Genomic DNA, 20,096 nt, shown 5'->3' with positions numbered 1-20,096 from the left:
GACTCGACAGAAAAATGAAATAAAGAAAGGTAGGAAAAAAGGAAAAGATGACTTGACTGACAATCTTATACTGTTTGAGGACGTGAATCGACAATCAGACTATAACTCAGATAATGATTCAGACATTGCAGGTGAACAGGGGAATGAGAGTGTGGACATGTATAAACAGGCTCTATCAGATTTGAGATCTCATTACGCCCTTCGCCCACGTAACAATGGGGCAAAAGAGACACCAGACAAGACTGCCGCGCCAAAACCAAAGCCCAGCGCAAAGCGGGTACAAGCTACATCTGGAGGTATGTATCCCCTACGCCCTCAGGGAGCAGAAATGATATTTGAACCGCTTGGTCTTAGAGATGTGGCTACATTGGCTGACCAACTCCCTCCAATGGCGAATGGAGGAAGTACATGGCTGATGAAGTTTTTGGCCCTAATGAGCGGACAGAATTGTACGCTTGGTGACATGAGACAGGCCATATCAGCTTCCTGCTCTCATCATCAATTAGAAATGATAGAGGAGGAAGCAGAAACTATCAGGTACCCACACGAAACCCCATTGTCCCAGGTATCGGGCGCCTTATTTACGGCAATTAAAAATACCTTCCCAAGATCCCATGACATGGCTCCAACCGTGTTTCCATACATCGATGGAGTGGGAGGTCTGGTACACTATGAAAAGTGCATTAATGCCTGGATAGATAGTACCGGCCGACACCCATCGGGCAGATTAGATAATATCCTCTTATTCCGAACAGCTGTTGTCGAGGGTCTTCCAGAACCTGTGAAAAAGGAGTTGAAAAAGGACCCTGACTTGTTGACTGGTGATGAACCAAGGTTTAAACGTCACCTGTCTCACAATTGTAAGATGTATGATAACGAGAAGGTAAAAGAAAAAGCCGAGTCGCTAAATATGAATTCTGCTCTGGTAAAATTACAACTTTCCAAATTTTATAGTGAATCCAAAAAATCTAAACAGGAAAAGACAAACCAATCTGCCCAGATGTTCCAGGGCCATGGTCGGGCTCGAGATGGTGGTCAGTTCCATGATGGATACGGTGGTCGCAGGGGTGGTTTCTCTGGTGGCCGGGGAAAAGGGTACTCGAGACCGGGCCAACAAGACAACTGTTTTACATGTGGCCGTCCTGGACACTGGAGACATGAGTGTCCCAGTCAGCGACAGTACCCGCGGCAACCCCCAACACAACAGGGGGGGCCACCACATCAACAGCGGCCCACGCGCGGAGGAGAAAGAGGCACTGGCAGACCATGGCGGTCATAGCAGCCAGCTCAGTCAACTGGACAATATTACCAGGGTGGAGATGATCCTCACAGTCCATGGGATTCTCCACACTCCGAATAGGGGTGCCCGAGAGGCTCGGTAAGCAGGGGAACGGCAGACCCAATGCTTCATATGAGAATCAACAGCGTCCAAACATCAGCTTTGGTGGACACGGGAGCAACATACTCATCTTTGAACATGCCGCTCACAGCCGGTTGTCTCTCCTCTTCAACCATAACTTTGGTCGGCTTCTCGGGATCTCCTCAAGCTCTGCCTATTACCAGACCACTGCAAACGGAAATACCCCACCTAAAACAGACTCTATTTCATTCCTACGTCCATTCACCCCAAACACCTGTGAATTTAATGGGAAGAGACTTGTTGATGTCTATTGGAGCTACCATCTTATGTGCGCCGGATGGCCTCACAGTGACTTTACCAAATGGTGCAAAGATTCCGTGTTCGCAACCAGTATGAACATGTGGACAATGGTTGATGTGTCCCTTGCAACAAGACACTGAGGTAGCAACAATCTATTGGTCATGTCTTGAGCCTGAAACTCCGGCCACTGGGGAACTGTTGTTTGTTTATCACCAGTGGAAATCATTCGTTGATTCACTCCGGCCTTACCATCCGCCCAAGGATGACTTTCATTGTACTTTGTTTTATGACACAGAAGATGACTTATAGATGAGAGTGCCATCATCCACAGGCCACAATATAGATGAACTCCAGATGTGGACAATGGTATGGAAGACACTCTAGGTGGACTGTGGGACGCAGGTGTGATAGAACTTTCTAACTCACGATGGAACACGGCATTGCGACCAGTACTTAAGGCGGATGGACAGAGTTACCGTATGGCACATTACCTTAGACCTGTGAACGACGCGACGCTGACTCCGATCCTACCAGTACCCGACCCCCATAGAATGTTGACTTCGCTCAGTCCAGTGTATCAATGGTTTACTTGTATTGATCTAGCTAACGCCTTTTTCTGTGTACCTTTGCATCCTTCAGCCAGACAGTACTTTGCGTTCACCTATCATGGTGTCTACATGCAGTATCAGCGCCTGCCACAAGGGTTTAAAAACTCACCTGGTATTTTTAATCAGTGTCTGAAGGACCTGTTACAAGACCTAACGTTACCTGAAAACTCTGTTCTTTTACAGTATGTGGATGACCTTTGCATTGCGACAACCACTTCTGAAATCTGTCTGGCGGTCACTAGGATGGTCCTGCTAAAACTTCATAATATTGGTTTCAAAGTGTCAAAGAAGAAGCTTCGGTGTTGTCGAAGAGAAGTAACTTTTCTAGGCCGTGTTGTGTCAGCCAAAGGACTGTCCATGTCACCTGAACATCGAAAAACCATTTTGTCTCATTCCAGGCCCCAAACCGTCAAAGACATGTTGTCATTTCTGGGTCTCTGTGGCTACAATAGGACCTATATACCATGTTATGTGGACAAGACACATACACTTCGCGTTCTGGTAAAAGACAAAGGTGTTAAGAATCTTAGAGCACAACTTGATTGGACGAAAGAAGCAGATGAAACCTTTGTGTCTCTGGTTCAAGAACTGGCCTCTGCGGCTGCCCTGGCCAACCCTGATTTCGACAAACCTTTTCATCTTGATGTGTCTAATTCGGCGACTACAGTAAATGCTGTTTTATTTCAGAAGGTTTCGATGACTAGGCGGGTATTGATGTATTGTAGCGTAACACTAGATGGTGTTGAGCTTCGTCAACCAGAGTGTACTCGTTATGCAGCAGGGCTCGCTAAAGTGCTTCTTAAAACAGCTCATACAGTGATGGGACATCTCATATATGTTCTGACTGATCATGGGGTATCGGCGTATGTGGCTTCATCAGCATTTACCTTATCATCGCTTCGACAGTCTAGACTTTTACGTATTCTCACAGCTCCAAACATCAATTACGTTCACACAGGTATCAATATGGCGGATAACATTCAGCTAGGACCACATGAATGTGCTATGAGGGTTAATCACCAAAGGTACGTTTGGCCTGATCTCAATACTAAACCGCTTACATTTGGTCGCATCATGTTTACAGATGGTTGTTGTTGGAGAGACCATTCAGGACGTCTCTGTGCGGCGGCTGCCGTAGTGGAGAGCAAGGGGGATGACTTCGTGCCTTGTGCATCTTCTATACAGACCACTAACCAGTCTGCCAAAGCGGCTGAACTGTTGGCACTCTGTTTGGCCTTGGAGACCGCAACAGGTCATCCAGTTACTATTTATAGTGACTCGGCTTATGCCGTTTCGGCCGCTGTCATTGACCTCCCTGAATGGGAACGCAATGCTTACACCACGGCCAAAGGTCGAATCATTGCACACAAAGATATCATTTTGCGTTTGCGCGAAGCCATGTTACTTCCGTCTCAATTAGCGATTGTTAAAGTCCCTGGTCACTCTAAATCTACATCGTTTGCATCTAGGGGTAATCATGCGGCTGATCAATTAGCAAAATCAATAGCGGGGTACGGGGTAGATAATCCTTCTAATATGGTTGTATTGACATCGGACCACCTTCACTCAGAGCCGGTGCATGAGAGTTTTTCTGTGGATGTGATTCTGGAAGGCCAGCAGTCTGCTTCTCCGGGGGAACGGACTGTGTGGGCGCATGCGGGTGCTGTGAAACGTGTGGATGGTGTATGGGTGGGTCCCACGGGATGTCCGGTAATTCCCATGGGACCATTATCTGTGTCTGTCTTGACGGAGGCCCACTCACCTGCTCATGTGGGCCCCCAGGCGATGATGACTAAATTGACTAACTGGTGGCACCCACACTTGTCTTCCCTTGTGTGGCGGCACGTTAACGACTGTAAGACATGTATGTTTTTTAACGCCAAACCGACCCTTAAACCCAGACCTGGTGATTTTCATCCAGCCCTCTGGCCAGGGGCTGAGATCACCATTGACTTTATGGACATGACTCAACGTGCAAACGGGAAAAGATATCTTCTGGTCATTGTAGACTCATTCTCTCATTGGCCAGAGGCGTACCCGTGTGCTAAAGAGGACTCAACAGCAGTCATTAAGGCTTTAGTGACTTATTATATTCCTTCACATGGTTTTCCTGCACTCATTAGATCGGATAATGGTACTCACTTTAACAATAAGGCCCTACAGAAGGTTGAAAGCATGCTGGGCCTTAAACATCGTTTCGGTTGTGTTTACCACCCACAAGCCAAGGTAAAGTTGAACGTTTGAACCGTACATTGAAAGAGAAATTGGCGAAAATAATGTACAACACCAAAATGTCTTGGCTTCAAGCCCTCCCATTGGCTTTACTCTCTATCCGTCAAACCATCAACAAAACCACAAATTTTGCCCCATTCGAATTGCTTACGGGCCGGTTGATGCCCTAGTCCCAGTTTCTCACTCACCCCGTACGAAGAAGTACCGTTACCCGATCTCTCACACGCAGCATATTGGTCTCAATTGCATTCTCTGGTATCTAGTATTTCTGCACAGGTGGAGGGGACTACTGCGGCTGCACGGGATCACCCACAGGAGGAACCCACAATTTCAACCCACGTTCTTCTCAAAGTTCTATCCCGGAAGTGTTCTGAGCCCAAGTGGACAGGTCCCTTCAAAGTGACTGCACGTACATCAAAGGCGGTTCAACTTGAACATAAGGGAAAGAAGTGTTTTCATTATTCCCAGACTAGACCTGTGGATCCACCTAACCCATAACTACACACTCCACCACAGGATCCTCCAAAGGGGACTTTTGATTCTCCCGGGATCCGGACACGCATATATCTAAGCATGAAACCTAGTTCCTGCTCTGGACTGGGCTTAACCCAGTCCAAGAGAGGGAAGTGTTGTATAGGATGTGTTTGCTTAGTGATTATTGTTTTAATCTTTCTCTTGTTATTTTTTGAAGGAGCACTTCATATGTGTATGTCATACACCTGTTGGGCAATCTACAATCAGACGGATGCGGCTCCAATGACATTGACATCTCCAACGAAAGGGACACCATTGGTACACAAGCGATTTAAAAGACCTGCAACCTCAGTACGGTATGGAGGTCTTAGAAGACGCCCATCCAAAGTAGTGTTTGGGAATTTTTCGCTGGTAAGCTATGATCCGTGTGCCCCGGGTCGAACAAGAAAATGGACGGACACAGTAAATCAAAGGATATTATATGACAATAGGCTATGGTTTTGTTACAACGGTACGTTCGAAATTCGCATGTTTATTCCATACGCAGCGCTATACTCAACAAATAATGGAAGAGGTTCGGATTCGGGAAACAGATACCAATGGTATATTGATGCTAGGCCGTACCAGGACACAAGGGGTAATTGGGCACACACCTTTGTAATGGATCAGTCGACCCGCTGGTCACCTGGTACTTATGGCTGGTCAAAAATAGCTTAAGAATGGCAAAAGAGGGTTTCAAATTTTTCTGTTGATAATTCTGGTTTGTATCTCAGGATAAATGAGTCGGAAGGCACTTTACCTCTGTGGAGGGAGGGGGACTGGACTTCATCGTCCACAAAGTGTAGCTTCCTGAACCTGTGTGTATGGTGTTCGGACAACGATCCATGCTGGTCAGTGGGGATATGTAAAAACCCCAATATTACTCAGGCGACAACCGGCAAGGTGATTCCGTCATTTGTATCCCCTAGATCGAGTAAAGTCCAGATAATTCATGGCAAACCATCAGTGGACGAGTGGTTTAGAATGACTACAGGTGTTTCAGCGTTATCTAACAATTGGCTGTTAATGGCGGAACAAGCTGCCAGCGAAACCCGAAATGATTGTCTTGTATGTATGGGTGCCCGACCCGTACTCCGTATCATTTCGGCCCCAATTGATAAAGAATGTATTGTGAACCTCCTAAAAAACACCAATCCAACCTTTAAGTGCTCTAAATACGATTCGATATTCCCACTTACCCGAGAGAACAAAGAAAAACCAATTTTTGACAAATCAGTAGCACGCCAAAATTTTACCTGCCTCAAATTACAAGGGACTGGAACATCATTGGGAAGCATTCCGTCTGACTGGTGTGTATCAAACATGTTCTTTCCGGTACCATACCCCTTATCCCGAGCTGACATCTGGTTATGGTGTGGAAGTGATAAGTTGTATGATAGATTGCCCACAAATGCTGCGGGTGTGTGTTCTGTGGTGTCTCTGTTACTTCCTGTTTCTGTTTCCTCAGTGAATCTCACAGCTGAAATAAGGTTACCTCCAAACCTAAAGGAGGTCTTGCATCGCCAAAAGAGAGCACCACACACCTGGATGGGTAACTCCGATCCCACCTATATTGACGCCATAGGCGTCCCCCGTGGCGTTCCTAATGAGTATAAACTTGCTAATCAGGTTTCAGCGGGATTCGAAAGTATTCTAATTTGGGTAACTCCCAACAAAAATGTTGATCGCATCAATTATATTCATTACAATGTCCAGCGACTTGGCAATTACACGGTTGAGTTGTTAGAGGCGGTACGTGACCAGCTAGCGGCAACATCCCTCATGGCCTTCCAAAATCGTATAGCATTAGACATGTTATTGGCTGAGAAGGGTGGTGTGTGTGCTATCTTTGGTGATGCCTGTTGTACTTTCATTCCTAATAACACTGCTCCAAATGGACGTCTCACCAAAGCTTTAGAAGGCCTCCGAACCCTGACTAATAAGATGGCCGATCAGTCAGGTGTGGACACCTCAATCTGGGACCAATGGATGGATTATTTTGGTGCCTGGAAAGGTTTGATAGGCAACATCCTCATATCTGCTGGAGTGCTCATTACTCTGCTTATTCTCTGTAGCTGTTGTATCTTCCCCTTAGCTCGTACTCTAGTCACTCGACTGATCGATAAAGCAGTGGGACCAGGCCCTAGAGGTCAGTATGTCCAGTTGCGCCAAACTGACCCCTCTGGACCCCCCGCTGGGCACGTGTTCATGGATATACTAATGTAGTGCTTCTTTGTTTTTATACTAATATAGTTTTACATTTCATTTGACACTAACCTGTGTGGTGTTGTTGATCTGGTCTCTTTAGGAGACCAAGAGAGGGAATGAAGAATATGACATATTTTACTCATTCTTTTTAGTAAAGCTGTTTCATTTTGATATCATACTTTACTCATTCTTTTTAGTATAGCTGTTTCATTTTGATATCATATTTTACTCATTCTTTTTAGTATAGCTGTTTCATTTTGATATCACATTTTACTCATTCCTTTTGTTGTGGTGGTCTTGTTTTAGAGTCGCCACTGGTTCCCAACTCAAATACAATATGAACAGAAGGATGGGTCTGAGACTCCTCAACTATAATGTTAACAAAAGGCTCTTCCTGAGATTCTTATTTCAAGGTGGGATCCACACTGATAAGAGACCAGATGGAGGACTTCAAAGGGCAGAGGAACTAAGAGCAGGGCGGAGGGTCGGGACTTTATAGGACCAGCGGAGACAGAGGTCTGGATGATGTGGATTCAAGGCTGGAAGATGTGAAGCCCAGAGAAACCCCCCCTCACAGCGGCCCTGGACCAGCCCACATCTCATTATTAATCAGCGAATGAATATGCATTTTTGTTGGACTATAACTGGGCAAACGCGGGTTTGGACAATGTCTTTTCTATCCTCCGCTTTGGGACATCAACACTCAGCGGGCTTATTCTATGGGAGGGAGACCCGGAGCTCTGTATGAATCAATTTGAATGGAATAAATCATCTGTGGATAAACTGGCTCAACCCTGGTTTGTCTCCTCCGATGCTGAACACGCTCCATTGTTAGACTGGAGACTACAGAGTTAAGGAATTGGAGTCAGGTAAAATATTTATAGTCTAACAGTGGGCAACTGTGAGAATTGGTTTAACTACTTGTCGTCCGGTCTCCCATGAACTTCAGGGTGACATGTAATGGCCATGTTTGTTGTTCCTGTCCTGGGGCTGCTGGGCAGATATCTTCAGACTGTTCTCTTAGACTTTCAGCTACCTTGGCAGAATCATTCCCGACAATGTCGAGAGAGTAGAAGCTGTCAGATGTGTTGGTGTGGAAGATATTTTTGGTCTGTAATTCCCTGGGTCGGAGGCCATTTTGGGTGGCCACTAGGCTTAGCCCAAGCTGGACCATGATATCTCGTCCCGGTAACTCTCCGATTTTCATTTTGCAGTCTGACAATAAACCCATCCCTTTTGTTGCTTTCTGACCCATATTAATCACTTACTTAATAGTTTAAACAACAATTATTTTCTAAATTACCCGAAATTGATCTCCACTTTGTGATTAACCCAATATCTCTGAACACACAAAGACCAAAAGTCCCTGACTTTGTCTTAGTTAAGTCCCTGACTCTATTAACAGACCAAGACTATAAAGCCCTTGCAAATTCTTGTTCTACTTTCATTGGTCCCGGACCAATTAGTTTATTACCAGACTGCAAAGTGGACAGTGAGAGTTCCTACAGTAGGGTCCTGTTCAACGCGATGTTCCTGAAACTCTAGTCGAATGACCAGTGTGTGTGTCTTAAATACAGGAAAAAACTGACAGTTGTCACTAGGACTTTGGACAGATACATTTCAGTCATTTGCAGGGCAAAAAGTAATTGATCAGTGTCAGACAGTTGAGTATTTGTGCTGACATGTCACCCCAATCACAAAACTAAGATTGTTTATTCAGTCAGACAGTTGGGTGTTTATGCTGACATGTCAGCTGTAAGGATGACTACAATGCTGTTATACTCACAAAAACTTATACAATATGAACAAGCATTTGCAAAGATACTTTGTCTAATCTTACATATTCCCCTGCTGCCAAAAAAACTGTCAGAGACACATAGTTACTGTGTATATAGTGTAAAATCGTCCAATTCAAGTAAGTTATCCATTTGGCATTATTCTCATTGCTAAAAATTAAGTTACAATGAAAACAATCATACTTGGCCAAAACGTGATTTTCAGGGTATGAAAAGTACATTAAGGCAATAAAAACTGAAAAGTTCCCCTGCTGCCAAACAAACTGTCAGAGACACAGTTACTGTGTATATAGTGTAAAATCGTCCAATTCAAGTAAGTTTTTTATTTGGCATCGTTCAAAGTGATAGAAATTAAGTTACAATGAAAACTATCATACTTTGCCAAAACGTGATTATCAGGCCATGAAAAGCACATTAAGGCAATAAAAACTGAAACGTTTCCCTGCTGCCAAACACACTGTCAGAGACACATAGTTCCTGTGTATATAGTGTAAAATCGTCCAATTCAAGTAAGTCTTTCATTGGCATCATTCTAGGTGATACCGGAGCTATCTCCCACCATAAACAGTGTCCAAAACAGGCGATACAAAATAGTGGTTGCTATATAACAGGGTCCAGTCAGTTCTGGTGGGTGTTTGTATACGGAACTTGTGTCCAATTATGATGGGGATGTATACTTGACTATTCTGTATAGAAATAATCATCTGGCGATGTTCAGAAGTTCTGTTATGCCCGAATGAATTACTTTCATTTGGTCACTTTATTTACAAGTGGTGGTTTAGAAACAGGCCCAGTCGGTTTTGGTTGGTGCTTTTACCCAGAATTTGTGTTTATTGTGTGAGTGGATGTATTTTCACTATTTTGTATAACAATAATGATCCAGGATGATTCTGGAGCTATTTCCCACCACAAACAGTGTCCAAAACAGGCATTTTGCGGTTAAAGTAGTGATTGTATTAGAACCAGGCCCAGTCGGTTCTGGTTCGTGTTTTTACCCAGAAATTGTGTCCAATGTTGATGGGGATGTATTTTTGATTATTCTTTATAAAAATAATATTCTAGGGATGTTCAGAAGTTATGTTATGCCCTAATCAATGACCTCCATTTGGCCACTTTATTTACAAGTGGTTGTTTAGAACCAGGCCCAGTCGGTTATGGTTGGTGCTTTACCCACAATTAGTGTCGATTGTGTGGGTGTATGTATTTTCACTATTCTCTGTAAGAATAAAGATCCAGGGATGTTCTGAGACTATTTCCCACCATAAATAGTGTCAAAAACATGCATTTTGCGACAAAAATAGTGGTTGTATTAGAACCAGGCCCAGTCGGTTCTGGTTTGTGTATACACCCGTAACGTGTGTCCAATAGGAATGGGGTTGTATTTTTGACTATTCTGTATAAAAATTATCATCTAGGGATCTTCAGAAGTTCTTCTATGCCCGAATAAATGACCTCCATTTGGGCACTTTATTTTGCATGGTGGTTGTATTATAACCAAGCCCAGTCGGTTCTGGTTGGTGCTTTTACCCAGAGTTAGTGTTGATTGTGTAGGTGGATGTATTTTCACTATTCTGTCTAAAAATAAAGATCCAGGATGGTTTTAGGGGTATTTCCCACCATAAATTGTCTCCAAAACATGCATTTTGTGATAAAAAATAGTAGTTGCATTATAACTGGGTCCTGTCGGTTCTGGTTGCTGTTTATAACCGAAACTTGTGTCCAAAGATGATGGGGATGTATATTTTACCATTCTGTTCAAAAATAATCATGCAGGGATGTTTTGGGGCTTTTTTTATACAAGAATCAAAAACCTCCATTATGAATCTTTATTTTGCATGGTGGTTGAATTACAACCGGGCCCAGTCAGTTCTGGTTGGTGCTTTTACCCAGAATTAGTGTCAATTGTGTGGATGGATGCATTTTCACTATTCTGTGTAAAATTCATAAAAAAATTAATCATCTAGGGATTTTCAGAAGTTCTTTTATGCCCAAATCAATGACCTCCCTTTGGGCACTTTATTTTGCATAGTGGTTTTATTAGAACCAGGCCCAGTCGGTTCTGGTTTGTGTATACACCCGTAACTTGTGTCCAATGAGAATGGGGTTGTATTTTTCACTATTCTGTATAAAAATCATCATCTAGGGATCGTCCAATTCAAGTAAGTCTTTCATTGGCATCATTCTAGGTGATTCTGGAGCTATTTCCCACCATAAACAGTGTCCAAAACACGCATTTTGCGATTAAAATAATGGTTGTATTAGAACCGGGCCCAGGCGGTTCTGGTTGGTGTTTTTACCCAGAAATTGTGTCCAATGATGATAAGGATGTATTTTTGATTATTCTGTATAAAAATAATCATCTAGGGATGTTCAGAAGTTCTGTTATGCCCGAATCAATGACCTCAATTTGGGCACTTTATTTTCAAGTGGTGGTTTTTAAGAACCAGGCCCAGTCGGTTCTGGTTGGTGCTTGTGAAATATATTTGTATTCTTTTATTTAGTCTTGCACCCTTTTCACTATGATGTAATAAAAGTTACTAGAATAAGACCGGATGGTCCTAGATTTGATAACAGCCAAGGATGTAGGTGTGTGCCATAGTTGGAGAGCACTGTTGCACCTTCATCCCAGATGAAACCGGTGACAAAGGCAACATAACTCGTGCCATAGCTGAAATGAAAGCCTTAGCCAACACCATGGCCCAAGATCACTCAGCCGTAATTGGGTATCACTGTGGTCGTGGTTACCAACCGGATCATTGTTCTCTATTCGGATTAAATTTGCAACTCCCTTTCTTGCGGTTTTACTCCTAAACTGTATCTTTTCAATGTGTGTAATCCTTGGTATGAACGTTATGATTCAAAAACCTAACTAGCACACGCTGGTAGCTTACAGTGACATACAGTTTCACAGCATGACAAACCTTGAAGGAGATTCTAGCACCCCACCAAAGTGTGACGAATCCCTGGATATCGAGTCGTCTGGGTAAATGTACTTGTCTTGACTTAAAAATTGTGTTCGCTCATTAGGGGGGACGTAGAGGAATTTTTCTCAAGTACCAATGAGTAAACTTGAGTTTTTCGCTTCTGCCTTGACAAGTGATTTTGTTATTTTCCATACCCTGTTGAGTGACTATTAAGGATATGTGTTTTCTAAAACCTGCAGAGGAGGTATATAGATTGTTGAAAATGAAAATTCTTTCAAGGTAACTTCAGGGGGGATATGTGAAATATATTTGTATTCTTATATTTAGTCTTGCACCCTTTTCACTATGATGTAATAAAAGGTACTAGAATAGAATTTAACTTACACCTATTGGTTAAAATGTGCACTACACCTTCTGCACTCCACCTCCTTCATTTGTATTAAGGCCTCCCATTTTTATGACTTGTCTTATCTCTAATAAAACCACCGTTGAAGCAGCTTTTCGGCGGGAGACGGCTTCGAGGAGCTTGGAGAGTAGTCACACTCTCAGGCCTCAGGATGGTCCACTCCCCTGCCTCTGCAGACGCGGCCTTCAACTTTCATTCCATCTGCCTCAGTGTGTGTTCCTGTGTTCGAGTTTATTTAAGTGTTGGCCAGTAGCCCCAACAGTGCTTTTACCCAGAAATAGTATCCATTGTGTGGGTAGATGTATATTCACTATTTTGTATAACAATAATGATCCAGGATGGTTCTAGAGCTATTTCCCACCACAAACAGTGTCCAAAACAGGCATTTTGCGGTTAAAGTAGTGGTTGTATTAGAACCAGGCCCAGTCGGTTCGTGTTTTTACCCAGAAATTGTGTCCAATAATGATGGGGATGTATTTTTGATTATTCTTTATAAAAATAATTTTCTAGGGATGTTCAGAAGTTCTGTTATGCCCGAATCAATGATCTCAATTTGGGCACTTTATTTACAAGTGGTTGTTTAGAACCAGGCCCAGTCGGTTCTGGTTGGTGCTTTACCCACAATTAGTGTCGATTGTGTGGGTGGATGTATTTTCACTATTCTCTGTAAGAATAAAGATCCAGGGATGTTCTGAGACTATTTCCCACCATAAATAGTGTCAAGAACATGCATTTTGCGACAAAAAATAGTGGTTGTATTAGAACCAGGCCCAGTCGGTTCTGGTTTGTGTATTTACCCGAAAATTTTTATCCAAAAACGATGGGGATGTATTTTTGATTATTATGTATAAAAAAATAATCATCTAGGGATCTTCAGAAGTTCTGTTATGCCCGAATCAATGACCTCCATTTGGGCACTTTATTGACGGAGCTCACGACCATGATCCAGTGTGTGGCTTGGATGTGTCCCTCAAACACAAATACTGGTCAGTCTCATTCAAAATCCTAATGGCTCAGTTCCCTTGAGTGGGAGCGGCGAGGAACGCCCTGCATTTGAAGACCATTGAAGGCAGGTTCCGGGCTTGTGTCGGCGCATTAGTCAGGCTGGGTAGCCGCCATGGCCCAGGTGATTTTCCAGGGCCGCCCTGCTCTTGACGGAGTAGCCACCCAGCGGGGCTGTGTATGTGCCATGGTGGGAGACTCGTGCTGCCCCTTCATCCCTGCCGGCATGTCCTGCTCGGTCCATGATGCCCTGCAGGCTATGGGGAACAAGCAGAGCGCTGTGACCGGAGATTCGGGTCCACAACGAGGATGGCTTGACTGGTTCTTCTCAGGCTCATGGAAACAGCCACTTCAATATTTCGACATTTTCACAGTCACAAAAGGTGGGATGGACTGGCTAACTGGCTTAATAATTGTTTATTCTTGTCGCACCGTGTGGTCATACTGGTTTTACCTTTGTTTGCTAAGATCATAGAATGTAAGGTAGACTAGCCAAACTGCTTTTACAATTGTTTTTAAAAGATCGTGGAATGGAAGAAAGACAAACTAGTTGGCCTTGCAATTGTTTGTTCGCCTCGCAAAATATAAGAAAGGCTGGCTAACAGGGTTTGCAATTGTTTCCTTGTATTGTGCGATAAAAAAAGGTTCAACAGTAACTGTCACTCTCCAGGTCATCCAGGGTCAAGTGCACACTTGAAAACTTTCATATTCGGCCAAAACGTGCTCATCAGCGCATAAAAAGCACATTTTGTGGTACGCGGGAAGAACGACAGCAGACAAAGAAGCCATTTAGAAAGGTATCACCACTACGCAGAAGATCGTTGGCTACTCTGCCCTCACTGGAAGACATTACCAGCCCTCGTTACCTCATCAGAGCCAGGGACATGATCAGGGACCCATACCACCCTGGTCACAATCTGTTCCAGCTGCTGCCATCTGGCAGCCAGACGCTGTAAGTTTCCCACATCCATTGGGACTCTAAACTTGGGGAAACACAACGGAATCCCTTCTGTGTAATAACTTCGGTTGAGGTAATATGAATAGACATTAGGTACAAGGTGATCTGACACCAACTGGCTGAATGAAGGGAAGTGAAAGACAGTGAGAGGTAAGTGATCCACTCAGGGGGTGGTGATGCGATGTATCCATAACGGCAGAATTCTAAATTATGAGTCTGGAATTATGACTTGTAAAACTGTGTAAAACTGTCAGAGACACAAATGTCTCTCTATACATAGTGTAATATCATCAAATTTTATAATTTAAAAAGTTTTTAATTTGGCATCATTCTAATGGCTAGATATTAAGTTATAATGAAAACTATGATACTTGGCCAAAACATGATTTTCAGCGCATGAAAAGCACATTAACGCAATAAAAACTGAAATGTTCCCCTGCTGCCTAACAAACTGTCAGAGACACTTAGTTACAGTGTATATAGTGTAAAATCGTCCAATTCAAGTAAGTTATTTATTTGACATCATTCTAATGGCTAGACATTAAGTTATAGTGAAAACTATGATACTTGGCCAAAACAAGATTTTCAGCGCATGAAAACACATTAAGGCAATAAAAACCGAAATGTTCCCCTGCTGCGAAACAAACTGTCAGAGAGACATAGTTACTGCGTATATAGTGTAAAATCGTCCAATTCAAGTAAGTTTTTCTTTTTTTTTCATTCTAAGTGATAGAAATTAAGTTATAATGAAAACTATCATACTCGGCAAAAACGTGATTTTCAGCGCATGAAACGCACATTAGGGCAATAAAAACTGAAATGTTCCCCTGCTTCTAAACAAACTGTCAGAGACACATTGTTACTGTGTATATAGTGTATAATTGTCCAATTCAAGTAAGTTTGTCATTTGGCATCTTTCTAAGTTATAGAAATTAAGTTATAGTGAAAACTATGTTACTTGGCCAAAACGTTATTTTCAGCGTCAGAGACACATAGTTACTGTGTATATAGCGTAAAATCGTCCAATTCAAGTACGTTTTTCATTTGTTTTCATTATAAGTGATCGAAATTAAGTTATAATGAAAACTATCATACTCGGCCAAAACGTGATTGTACCCCTGAATTTACGGGGTAGCTGTATTTGCCTTTAAAAGACGGGTGAAATAATCAGACAGGTCCTTTGTTGATGTTATGTTCAAGCCAACTTTAGTTATATCAAAGCAATTCACACAAAACATAATATACAATAACACCCGAATATATACATAGTAACATATTAACAACCCGTTATAATCCAAAACAATGTACATGTTGCATAAACGATTATAACTTATGAGTATTGTAACTTGTTACCTTTTGTTCCGGCCGTCATATACTGCATACTATCATGCTACCGTTATAACGGCGGCCGAAGGTACCTTGCTGTAAACAATACACCCGAGACTCGCACATTCACGCACACACATAAAAAAAGTAAACAACCATCACTAAGCATTACGTTCTTTCTCACATGCTAACTATTGTCTCTTGCAAATCCCACACTCAATCGATCTTCAAAACAAAGCAACATACCTTTAAAAGACGGGTGAAATAATCAGACAGGTCCTTTGTTGTTTTTCAAGCCAACTTAGTGAAATGTCTGACAACCCCGCTTTTATTCTATACACAGGTCTACAACCATTACGTAATCGCTGCGTGTTTGCGTGCTTTGCGCACGCTTCGCGCGTCAAATCTGCGTACTTCGCGCGTCATAGCTGCGTGAGTCCAATTTTTACCTTAACACCTGCACTCATTTATAACTTCACTTACTTCACCCTGTCACACTCTCCCCCACTAAAACAAATGTCGTCCCGACATTAATATGCTCCCAAACATTTCCACTTCGGTGAGCCGATGCTCATTAAAGTCCAGGCGGCTTGGACCACAGTTCAAATATAATCCACAACTCGTACGGTTCACGTTTTACTGGATGGGCACTGTAATCACAGTCCATAACAGTCCATAACAGTCCATAACAGTCCATGACAGTCCATGACAGTCCATGACAGTCCATGCCCGCATCATGCACGTCGTCCTTGTAGGCTCAAGCTTGTTGGAGTCCATACATAAAAGGTGGCTGCAGGTAATATGGATGCAGGTGTACTAACCGAGGGGCCACTCCTGGTGCAGGGTAAACAGTTAGCCGCTCCTGCGGTGACTGAGTACTATAACAGGAGGGGATACCAAGATGGTCATAGGTCGTGCGTCGTGGTGGGTGTCTCTCCCTTCTCCGCCGTTCGTCAGTCAGCGCTTCAGGTTCCGTCACGGCAGTTGGCGGGGAGGTCTCTGATAACTGATCATCACTAAGACCTTCAAGAGGAGGGTTAGGGTGATGGTCCTCTTCTACTTGTACTGGTCCGGAAGCAGGGCCCCTCACTTCGTGTGTCTGGTCCACAGGCCGTGGCCTGTGCTCCGGCTCCATCTCTTGGGTACCTCTCTCATTTAGCTGGCGCAGCTCATAGTGAAAGTCATCTTCGTCATCGCTTTCTTTGTCCGACTCCTGATGAGATGCCGGCTGCTGTTTCTTTCTCGGCGTCCTTGTGCCAATTTTCCCTTCTTCTGGTGTTATCTCAACGGGCAAATGGTCACAGGACATCAGTAGATTTCTGTGCAGAACTCTGGAACGCCCTTTACCTCTTTCTGGCCTTACTTCATAAATTGATAGGTCAGATCCCATTTGCTTCACCACTGTGTGAACTGTATCTTCCCAGAAGTCACGGAGTTTCCCAGGTCCTCCTCTTGGTGTCAGGTTTTTTATCAGGACGCGTTCTCCTGGTTGTAGCACAGAACTCCTCACGTTAGTGTCATAGTGCTTTTTACCTTTTTCTGCCGCTTTCCGTGCGTTCTCGGTGGCAATGGTGTACGCCTCCTCCATCCCTAGTCTCCATTTCTCCACATAGTCCTGCTGTCCATCTGCATCGGACCTGTTGCACAGTCCAAAGAGCATGTCCACTGGAAGCCTTGGCGATCTCCTGAACAGTAGATAAAATGGTGAATAACCTGTCACATCACAACGGGTACAGTTGTAAGCATGCACAAGTTTGTTCAAAGACTCCTTCCAATTCGATTTCTGTATCTCAGTCGGTTCTGGTTCAGTTTCATTTGTCCTTTTGCCAGCGGATTCAAGATTTGAAGAGGAGCTCATTTCTTTTGCGTTCAGAGGTTTAGCTTGTACGTTTCTTGATGTCCGAATGTCTGGTTTTGGTTTGACCTCTGGGAATCTACTCGTCTTGGTCTGTCAGTTTTTATCCAATAATTAAATCCATTTTTGTACATTTTGGGGCTTTTCACATGTGTATTTGGACGTATTTCCCTCCGTGGTTGTGTTTACGGTGGGCAATAGTCCCCGGGGCAAAATTTGAGTGTGTGGGGAGTTCCAGAAATTGAATTTACTCATTAAATGACGTTTCCCCCGTAATTTTTGCACATTTTGGGGCATTTGGGGGTATTTCGGCATTGATGGCCAGGGCTGTCTTTTACCGGAAAAATTGCTCTCTTGGTCCCCCTCAGTGTCGGATAAGCTCCAAAATTTGTATATAGGTTCCAGGAATGGCAATTCATCCATAAATGATGTATTATCCTCAAATTAAATCAATTTTTGTGCAATTTTGGGCATTTTCGCCACTTTCATGGAAATATTTTCCTCCATGGCTGTCTTTAACAGTATCTGATTCTAGTTCGATTGTCTGAAATGCTCCAGCATTTGTACATAAGCTCCAGGACGTGTATTTCATCCATAAATGCAGTTTTATCACATTTGGGGGTATTTCGCCATTGATGGCCAGGGCTGTCTTTTACGGGGAAAATTGCTCTCCCGGTCCCCCTGAGTGACCAAAAAGCACCAAAATTTATATACAAGTTCCAGGAATCGTATTCTATCCATAAACGATGTTTTATCTTATAACTTAAACCATTTTATGCATTTTTTGGGCTTTTTCGCCACACCCATGGAAGTTTTTTTGCTCCATGGCTGTGTTTAACAGTATCTGGTACTAGTTCGATTGTCTGAAATGCTCCAGCATTTGTACATAAACTCCAGGAATTATATTTCATCCATTAATGATGTTTAATCTCGGAATTAAATCCATTTTTATGCATTTTGGCGCTGTTCGCATGTGTATTTGGACGTATTTCCCTCCATGGTTATGTTTACGGGGTGAAATAGTCCTCTGGGCTAAATTTGAGTGTTTGGAGAGTTCCAGAAGTTGAATTTAGTTATTAAATAACGTTTTCCCCGTGATTTTTGCATGTTTTATCACATTTGGGGGTATTCCGCCATTGACGGCCAGGGCTGTCTTTTACCGGGAAAATCGCTCTCCCGGTCCCCCTGAGTGTCCGAAAAGCACCAAAATTTGTATATAGGTTCCAGGAATCGTATTCCATCCATAAATGATGTTTTATCTTGTAATTTAAACAATTTTTGTGCATTTTGGGGCTTTTTTGTTACTTCCATGGAAGTATTTGCCTCCATGGCTGTGTTTAACGGTACCTGGTACCGTTTCGATTGTCTGAAATGCTCCAGCCTTTGTATATAAGCTCCAGGATGTGTATTTCCTCCATAAATGCAGTTTCATTCTTGAATAAAGTGTATTTTTGTGTATTTTGGGGCTTTTTCACCACTTTCATGGAAGTATTTTCATCCTTGGTTGTGTTTACGGTGGGAAATAGTCCCCTGGGCTAAATTTGAGTGTGTGGAGAGTTCCAGAAATTGAATTTACTCATTAAATGACGTTTTCCCCGTGATTTTTGCACATTTTGGGACATTTGGGGGTATTCCGCCATTGACGGCCAGGGCTGTCTTTTACCGGGAAAATTGCTCTCCCGCTGCCCCTGAGTGTCCGAAAAGCTCCAAAATTTGTATATAGGTTCCAGGAATCGTATTTCATCCATAAATGATGTTTTATACACGAAGTATATCCATTTTGTACATTTTTGAGCTTTTTCGCTACTTTCATGGAAGTATTTTCCTCCATGGCTGTGTTTAACAGTATCTGGGACTAGTTTGATTGCCTGAAATGCTCCAGCATTTGTATATAAGCTCCAGAAATTGTATTTCATCCATAAATGCAGTTTTATCCACGAGTTACATCCATTTTTTGTGTATTTGGGGGCTTTTTCGCTACTTTCATGGTAGTATTTTCAGCCATGGTTGTGTTTACGGTGGGAAATAGTCCCCAGGGCTAAATTTGAGTGTGTGGAGAGTGACAAGAAATTGAACTTAGTCATTAAATTACGTTTTCTCCGTGATTTTTGCACATTTTGGGGTACTCTGCCATTGACGGCCAGGGCTGTTTTTTACTGGGAAAATTGCTTTGCCGGTCCCCCAGAGTGTCCGAAAAGCACCAAAATATTATTCTATCCATAAATGATGTTTTATCTTGTAATTTAAACCATTTTTGTGCATTTTTGGGCATTTTCGCCACTTCCATGGAAGTATTTGGCTCCATGGCTGTGTTTAACATTATCTGGTACTAGTTCGATTGTCTGAAATGCTCCAGCATTTGTATATAAACTCCAGGAATTATATTTCATCCATAAATGATGTTTAATCTCGGAATTAAATCCATTTTTATGCATTTTGGGGCTTTTCGCATGGTTATTTGGACGTATTTCCCTTCATGGATATGGAATTACATCCATTTTTTGTGTATTTTGGGGCTTTTTGGCTACTTTCATGGTAGTATTTTCAGCCATGGTTGTGTTTACGGTGGGAAATAGTCCCCGGGGCTAAATTTGAGTGTGTGGAGAGT

Source organism: Stigmatopora nigra, unplaced genomic scaffold (genome assembly GCF_051989575.1).
Source record: "Stigmatopora nigra isolate UIUO_SnigA unplaced genomic scaffold, RoL_Snig_1.1 HiC_scaffold_31, whole genome shotgun sequence".
Lineage (NCBI taxonomy): Eukaryota > Metazoa > Chordata > Actinopteri > Syngnathiformes > Syngnathidae > Stigmatopora > Stigmatopora nigra.
This window is presented reverse-complemented; position numbering follows the sequence as displayed.